Below are 8,787 nucleotides of genomic sequence, written 5' to 3' on the forward strand. Positions count from 1 at the left end.
TGCGTTTTTCATGTGCTCCATGGTGTGTAAAAATCTGATTCAAAATCATGGAGCATCTAGCTCAGTGAATTGCAATTCCTACAAAAGGCAGAAAACCATTAAGTGGTCCACTTAGCAAATTTCAAGTGATCCATGGTGGGGAAAGTTTGGGAACCACTGCTATATGCTATTTCATGGCTGTGAAGTTATGAAATATAGACTTTTCAGCCTTTCAGCATCCTGAGGTCAGCAACTTACTAATTCTGTAAATCTGGGTCTAGCTGAACAATTCTGAGCCATCAATGAGGGCTCATGCAAAGAAATGTTCCTCATAAAATAAAAATACTATAAATAAAGCAGCTGGTATGTCAGAAAGGTGGTTAGACTAGAATACAGGGAAGACATTTTCTCTGTGGAGGGTTTTTGGTTTGTTTGTTTGTGTGAAGGGGAGCATTCAGCCATGGAAGGCTCTGGCATGCAGCCTGAAATACTTTGGCCAAGAGGAAGACTTATCACTTCAAAGAGAACTAGGCCTTGGATGGATTTGGGCCTCAAATTAACTGTGGGCTGAATAAATATGAAGTAATACTGAAATGTTTACTATGGGGAATGGAAAGGGTGGAGAAGCATTACAGTTTCTTCTGTTCAAATCACATTCCACTGAATTTTATGGCAAAGCTCCTATCGTTATCAATACAGCTGAACTCTTCAACTGAACTCAGGTCATCTATAGCTGTCTGCCTGGCCATCCCAGATGTCTGAACTGAGGTACTTTCAAACAGCTTAACAAGATACAACCACCATCTTGATTGTCACCTCACCATTCCCTTTGCCAATTAGAGTGGGCTCATATCACTAAAAGGAACAGGAACAGGAGACACCTGGGATATGCCACCCAATTCTCAATGACAGTTCTCTCACAGTTGGGACAGACTTGTGCTAATTTATATTTAGCAAAGTTTATGACATGATTTGCTGTCACATGTTTGTTTACTTCCTCTCCAAGCTGATTTTTTGCTGCCTCGCTGACATGATTTTGTTGTAGAATGGTCATGCACAGGTCTGACTCTCTGCTTGCTAAGTGGCTAGGAATCATCACAAGTTGAGTTTGTCTTTTTCAGGATGCTCATTTCTTCAGAAGGCAAGCTGGAGCAGGGAGCAAAGCCATGAAAAAGGAAAAGATACTGCATTTAGGAGCTGAGTGTTTTTGCCCTGGCATGGTTTTGATGATAAAACTCCATGCATTTTTAATTCTCATCCTCATCTGGAGTGTCTGTGTGCCAAATCCTACAAATGTCTCACAATATTTTAATGGGTTGCCTATAACATGTGTTTCAATTATTACTATTAAATGAAGGCAGGCTTACACAGCTTGTGATTCACTTGTTGGAAAAGAGTCAAAATCCGTGTTTAAGTGACTGGCCAGTGGAAACCATCCCATCCCAGGTAAATAGATTATTTTGCAATCCAAGGTAAGGAGGATGGGCACTTGCACATTCTTAAAAAAGAGGAAATGCATCACTTAAAACAAAAGAGAAGGAGCACAGATTAGCATGAAATTTCCATAGGCTAATTTACATGTATAGATGCAAATTTAGAAATAATTACTATAATGTAAATAGAAATATAATACATTCATTCACCATGGTGGGGAAGACTGTGACCAGGTGGCATGCTGCCTGCTCAGTCTGTTGCCTAGGTGCTGTTGATGGGCAACTTCAAGGCCCCTCTGCTCTCTTGTCCTAGAATAGAAAATAATATTGGTAAGAAAGATTGTAATTGTGGTGAGAACACACCACATGCTTAGATCCTAAAACAAGTTAATTTAAGGACGCTCATCAAAGGCACGTTTTTTCCATCTTCTCCTCCCCTTCTACGGGACGTGGGTGGCGCTGTGGGTTAAACCACAGAGCCTAGGACTTGCCGATCAGAAGGTCGGCGGTTCGAATCCTTGCGACGGGGTGAGCTCCCGTTGCTCGGTCCCAGCTCCTGCCAACCTGACAGTTCGAAAGCATGTCGAAGTGCAAGTAGATAAATAGGTACCGCTCCGGCAGGAAGGTAAATGGCGTTTCCGTGCACTGCTCTGGTTCACCAGAAGTGGCTTAGTCATGCTGGCCACATGACCCGGAAGCTGGACCTGGAAGCTGTACCCTCGGCCAATAAAGCAAGATGAGCACCGCAACCCCAGAGTTGTCCACGACTGGACCTAATGGTCAGGGGTCCCTTTACCTTTATCTCCTCTTCTACAGACCCATGTACCCCCTGAAAAGCATTTCTGTAGCATCTGGGGCCATACTGAATAATGTGGGCTGAGGTGCTGATATGGGAGGGAAGACTCCTCCAAAATCAGGTGGACTTCCACCCAATTTTGGGTGATTTCCCCCTCCTCCACAGTTTCCTGCACAGTATGGCATTGTGACTAGAGGGTTGGACTAGTTCCTGTGGACCAGGGTTCAAATTCCCATTGGGCCATGAAACTCACTAGATGACCTTGGGCCAGTTACTGTTTCTCCGCCTAGCCTACCTCACAGGGTTGTTGTATGGAGAAAATGGAGAGAGGGGGAACCATGTTTGTCATCTTGAGCTTCTTGGAAGAAAGGTAAGATAAATAATATAACAATCATCACCATCAGCCTGCCCCTCTTTGGATGAGGGAGGAGGAAGCTCAGGTCACTACAGAAGGAGGCTGGCACGAGAAACTTTCCTTCAGTTAATGCTTGTAAGTTAAATGATCAAGTCTTACGGTTTGGAAATAACTGAAAACTACATACCTTTGCAACTGTGTCATCCTTATTTGACTCCTTAACTTTTAATAATACAAAGTATTCATGTGAAGAATGTTTGATGTTTTATTATGTTTTTATATGTGCTGGAAGCCATCCAGAGTGGCTAAGAAACCCCATCCAAATGAGTGGGGTATAAATAATAAAAATGTTGTTGTTGTTACATTTATTGAACTGCAATGCTAAGTTCAGATGCAAGTAAAATCCCCCCCCCCCCTTGTTTCTATTTGATTTAAGTTCAACATGTCCCTGGTGGAAGAAGAAAAGCAGATGCAGTGACCAAGTGTCATAACTTTGGCATCAGTTTAAGTATTTTACCTGCTTTTGGTTTCATATGTACACAGGTAGATCTTTCTATATTTATGTATTGGATTATTTACCATTGCAGAATTGTGCCTCTTCTCTTCAGAATGAGCACAATGTTTCCATTAATGTACGAATGCTCAAGTTCCCCACCTCCAATTGTAAATACTGTAGCTGATTGTAATGGATCTTTGCAGTGGAATTTGCATATATTCAATTTTAGCTGTTTTTCTCCACTGTGATTCAGAGAGCAAACGCTGAAAAACAAATATTTAAGACCTGCTCCTGCTGAAGCCAGAAGCAGTGGCAAAATTCCTGGTGAGCTGAGGATTTGGCCTAAATCCCCTATAAAAGCTAAATGCACAGTTTTAAGCTCCATCCTAATCAGCAGTGCTTTAACAGGATTTGAGTTTTATTATAGTCTGACGAGTTGCATGTGACTCCAGGGCTGCATGATAAACATTTCAAAACTTAGATGCTTTGAGAGGGTCATTTTTCCTGGCCTGCACGTCATTATCTCCAACAGTACACAAGCACACAATGGGAATGATACTGGCCTGATTGCAAACAATGCCTTTGAAAAAAAAAACTTCAAACCATTTCTTGGTGAACAATTTATCAGTATAATTACCATTTTCTAATCTGGAGTTGTGCTGGGGCATTGTTTCAGGTAATGTGTGAAGGTGGGGAAAGAAGATTGGCTGTTTTGGTCCCCATCAGGTTGTTTAGGGGTACATAGTCTTAGGGTGGAGACTTAAGCTTGATGAAGCATTGTGCTGGCACTGCAGGCTATGGCTCCTCCACTACCTGCCCCTTGGAACACCTTCTTCTTCTAATTCCCCCACTCCCGGCATCTTACAAAGCAGCTGGGTAATGGAGGATGGGAAATAATTTGCATTGGACTTAGTGACTTAGCTGCCATGAGGCTTCCAATCAGGCTGACCGTCTGGTTGCCTTGCCTACTTTATGAGGAGAGATGAGTTGAAATGAGACCCTCAGGGCAACTTGTGACCCAGCTGGAGAAGACAAATAAGACTATGGTGGCTTTGGATTTGCTAATGCACAGACCCAGTTAAAAGCCCAGTGAGATTGTCTCAAATTCTCCTTGAGCCAAGGCTCAACATCATGAAGTCCTGGCTGTTAAAATCCATGCCACAAACTGGGATTGTGCACCACATAGCTGAATAATCACTACTTTTTATATTGAGAAGGCAGACATGGGCTCTGAGGTCTCAGCCAACTGTCTCTTGCTTCATGTGTCGATGGCAGTTCCTTCACTTCTTGATTTTGTCTCATCATTTGCTTTACATGTTATGATTAACAGTGATTGCATTACAGAATCCACCTTAGCCCAAGATAACAATTAGGGAGGACTGCCTACAAATGAGATAGGCAGCGCTGAAGATGTTTGGCAAACTCTTCATAAAAGGTTTGAACAGTTTCACCACCTCTTTTTATTTTGTGGGGACTGAGCTTGGAAAGACTCGCTCTGGTGAGTCTTATGAGTCACACCAGTCTCTCACGTCCCATCCATAGCTCATTTATCACGTCTCATCCTGATCTCTGGTGCCACGCTGATTTAAATTTGATGATAAGCCTACAGTCTACTAATGCTATTTTGTCACTTTCTCATTCTGTCCCAATCTAAAACAAAACCCAACAATTTACACAGTGTATTTCCCTGTTATGTCAGATTTCAGAGTTGTTACACTCACTTTATTTGGTCCTCATTAATGCCAACATGAGTAAAAAGTCAATTTACAACATCGCTGTTCAGGAATGACCACTTGGAATGTGGACTTTAGAATGTGTGAATTGTTCTGAACTCCTTTGAGTGTTATATTTAGTAGAAGCACGAATCTTACAGAGCCAAATACCCAGACCTAAATCAACCTTTGTGCACCCATTCACACACTGGCATGAGGTATATCTTTTCCTCAATGTATTAATACTTAAGTAGGAAACTTGCATCTCCAAAACCTCATAGCTGATCAATCACAAACCTATTTTATACTTAAACAAGCTGTAAAACAGTGCATTGAATTTTAATAGAGTACACAAGAGGTACGGCTTAACTGAGGTTGCTACCCTAATCACACATTTATCACATTTTCCCCCATCTCATTCTTTACCCAAGAAAGTGTGGTATACATGAGGTTGTTCTATTTTATCATCACAACTGTGAACAAAGCTTAGGCTAAGGAATAGAGGTAGATGAAGGTGACAATGTTGGATCCAGGAATAACCCCCCACCCCACCACCACCCCAACTATGGAGCTTCTCTTTCCAAGAGAATACAAGTCTACCAAAACAGGCCATTTTGCCACCATGCAGATCCAAGAACTCATAATACTTAAAACCTCTGTCTTAACAGGATTCATCTTCAATTATTAGTAAAGATTAGTAAAAAAAGATTGAAATTATAATGCAATTTTTTGTTGTTTTAAATGACTGAGGACTGCCATGTCCCCCCCCCCCCCCCGCCCTTGTATTCTATCTCAAAACAAAGTTGTGTTTTTCCTTCAGGCTAGAGATGGATCTGATTAATTCCTGATATTTTCAAAATGGGGGGATTAGCCATTATTTGTGTCATTTTTTCAGCATACCTAAGTGTAGCCGAAGATTTGCATAGCTCCAAGTAGAGCCAAATCCTATCATGATTGCATTCTCCTCCTACATTCCTACATCTGGAATGTAGACATTGTGGCTTCAACATCAAGCCAGCTTCCCACCCCCTTCACCCACCTAGTTTTTACTTATCATCCCACTGATGAATAATTCTGTCACTCTTGCTCACTGTTTTGTGACATTTTGGTTAGCCCTAATAAAAGCATCGCCTGATTTCCCCACACATCCACCCAATGGACCAACACAGCTTCCTCTTATTTTTTCATGTCACTTTCCCATAAAAAAATGTTCTTCCCCAGTCTCATACAGATTACAGATTTGTTGGCTACAAAAGATGTTTCATTGTTCCAAAAGAAGGATTTAGTTGTAAATTTGTAGCTTTTGATAAGAGGTTTTTTAGAGCACATACATTACAGTACTGCTATTATTATTTAAAGGAGTTAACTGCAGCACATGGAATATATGTTGGTAATTTCCAGTCTCTTACATGCTACCTAACCCCTATAACCAGGGTAGTGAGCAGTTTCTCAGAATACAATGGAAGCCCTGCCACTTTGATGATAAGCTCCCGCAGTTAGCTTAAAACAATAATTCTGTACTTTCTTTCCTGTGTTGAGATTTATTTTAAGTATTAGTATAAAATATCACAGGGTCTGATAGCAGCCAGATCAGTTTGTATAATAATCCAGGGTCTGTTTGTAGTATATTACAGGCTATATTTGACACAGGAAAACGCTTAATCATGAATGCTATCAACACCACACCCACCTTTTGTAAAAAGTCTTAAAGGCTAGATTTATCATTGTGAACTTGAACTGGAGAGAGACAAGTCGTCATGAATCTCGAGGCCCTTTCTGAGGAGCTAGGGTTAAGGGGCATACTGTCCACAATACATCTGCCACTGTCAGTGTCCTGATGCCTTAACAAATGTTGCCGTCAGCTAAATGGAAATGGATAGCCTGATAGGAATACTTGCATCACAGGCAACACTGGAAACACCAACATTAGCATTTTAAAATGGTTTGCTCTCTTTAGACTATATACCACAGTTGGAACTCATATAAAATTATTGAGGAGGAAGGGACATCTGCCTATCAGTGGCCCCTCTTAAGTTCGCTGGAGTATGTAAAAAAAAATTCAGATGGTTTAAGAGGGAGGGTCCAAGAAACTTCCACATAGGTGTTCAGGATGTATCTTGCTAGACAACTGCCGAAGAGAGTTGCTCTTTATCATTTGCCCAATTGTGAGTGTTGGCTAGACTTTAGGAGAGTCCGGCTGGAATAAATGGATGGCTGATTGGCAGGACCAGTTGTAGCATTTTAAGGTGCTGAGGTCTGGAGACCCTTTTCTGATACATCATCTCTCTTGCTCTCTCCCTCCCTCTCCCCCTCCCTTTCCCTCTCCCTCTCCCTCTTTCCCTCCGCTGCTTTAGACTTCTGCTTACCAGCCAAACTTCTTTCTTTCTTTCTTTCTTTCTTTCTTTCTTTCTTTCTTTCTTTCTTTCTTTCTTTCTTTCTTTTACAAAAAATGGGAGCACACATTATATTTCCCATTTGAAGTCCTGCACCCTTTTTTATTGTTCCTGTTAGGACTTTTTTACTGGACAGAGGTAACCACAGTGAAAGGTAATGCACAAGTTTCTAATATTTATTTTTTCCACATGAAGAAGACCAACTATTATCTGTTAGTATTTTTCATGCTAAATCTGCCTACCTTCCAAAACGCTGCAGCTATACTGTTGATGAGGACAGACAATCACCAGCACACAATGCCTGTGCTCAAAAGTTTGCACTGGCTCTGACATTTCATGGCTCTCTGAATTAGGAACAAACTAGACTTTTGCTAGCATGTGGCATGAATCTGCACATCTTGTTTTTTAATGCTAAATTACAGTTGTCCTGGGGCAGGGGATCCTTACAGAGTACATATCACATAAGAAGGGGAGTCTTCTCTCTTTCTCTTCTCTCCATCATCACATGACATCTTATTTGCAAATAGTTATATTGGTCTTTTATAACCAATCCATATGAACTAGGGTTGGGTAACTTCAGGAGAGGGAACAAAACGTGGTCCTCTGACTGACCTTCAGGACTTTTCCTTTCACCACACCTCCTTCTGAGCTATTCCCACTTTGCACCCTCCTTGAGTGTTTGTCCTGGTTGAAATGTGTCAAAGAACTCTAATAATCCCTCTTGGTTGCCTGGAAGGAAGGGAGGGAGTGTGAGTGTGTACAGAAACTATTCTACTGTACCACAATAAAATTTACATCTATTGCTCTGTCTGTTTTTTGCTTATGGCCTCATCCAGCACTTGAGCAAAGGTTGTCCAGATGGAAATGTAGTCCACAGACTGCAAACGTTTTCTCATATTTTAGGCCTGATATAAGCCTAAATCCATCCTCTCTCTTGGGTTTCATGTAAAGATTCCGATGTTCATAGCTAAAAGTCTTTGTACAGGAGTTTATAATTGAAAAATTAAGGCAGAGAGTACACTGTTCAAACAAGTTGGTCTGACTCTCTGCTTGTATTCACTGCTTACATATTAGAGAGATCATTTGCTAACCGAACCTAGTCCAACATATGTCTCATCCTAACAGAGCTATTATATTTTGATATTTTTAGTCTCCGCATTCCTTGCGTTAATCATCAATACGTGAACTTGTAGACAATTCACTTTCAATTTGCAGCTTTAAAATAGCTTGGCACTAGTATGAAAATTTATGGTAGTTGTGTGCTTTATTTATTCTTCCTTTTAGTAATTAATATAGTAGCAATAAAGAAGTGTTTTCACTGTTTACTGTTCCAAATCAGAACAGTCCACTGGGATCCCACTTCAAGAGGTCTCAGATCAGATTGTCATTCTATATGTTATAACAAGATTCTAAAATAAATGTTTGTTTAAAAAGGTGGTTTGTATTACTAGACACTTGCTCAAGAGGGAGTGCATGCCCATTTCCCAAAGTATGCAACAATACAAAGCCGATCACACTTCACAAAAAGCTTGATTAAAAAAACCTTTTTTTAACATGCATCTAAAGATTAATACTTTGCATTAACAACAAGGCTATATTTTGTCTCCCTGCTTATTTAATTTA

This window comes from Podarcis muralis, chromosome 8, assembly GCF_964188315.1.
Source record: "Podarcis muralis chromosome 8, rPodMur119.hap1.1, whole genome shotgun sequence".
NCBI classification, from domain to species: Eukaryota; Metazoa; Chordata; class Lepidosauria; order Squamata; family Lacertidae; genus Podarcis; species Podarcis muralis.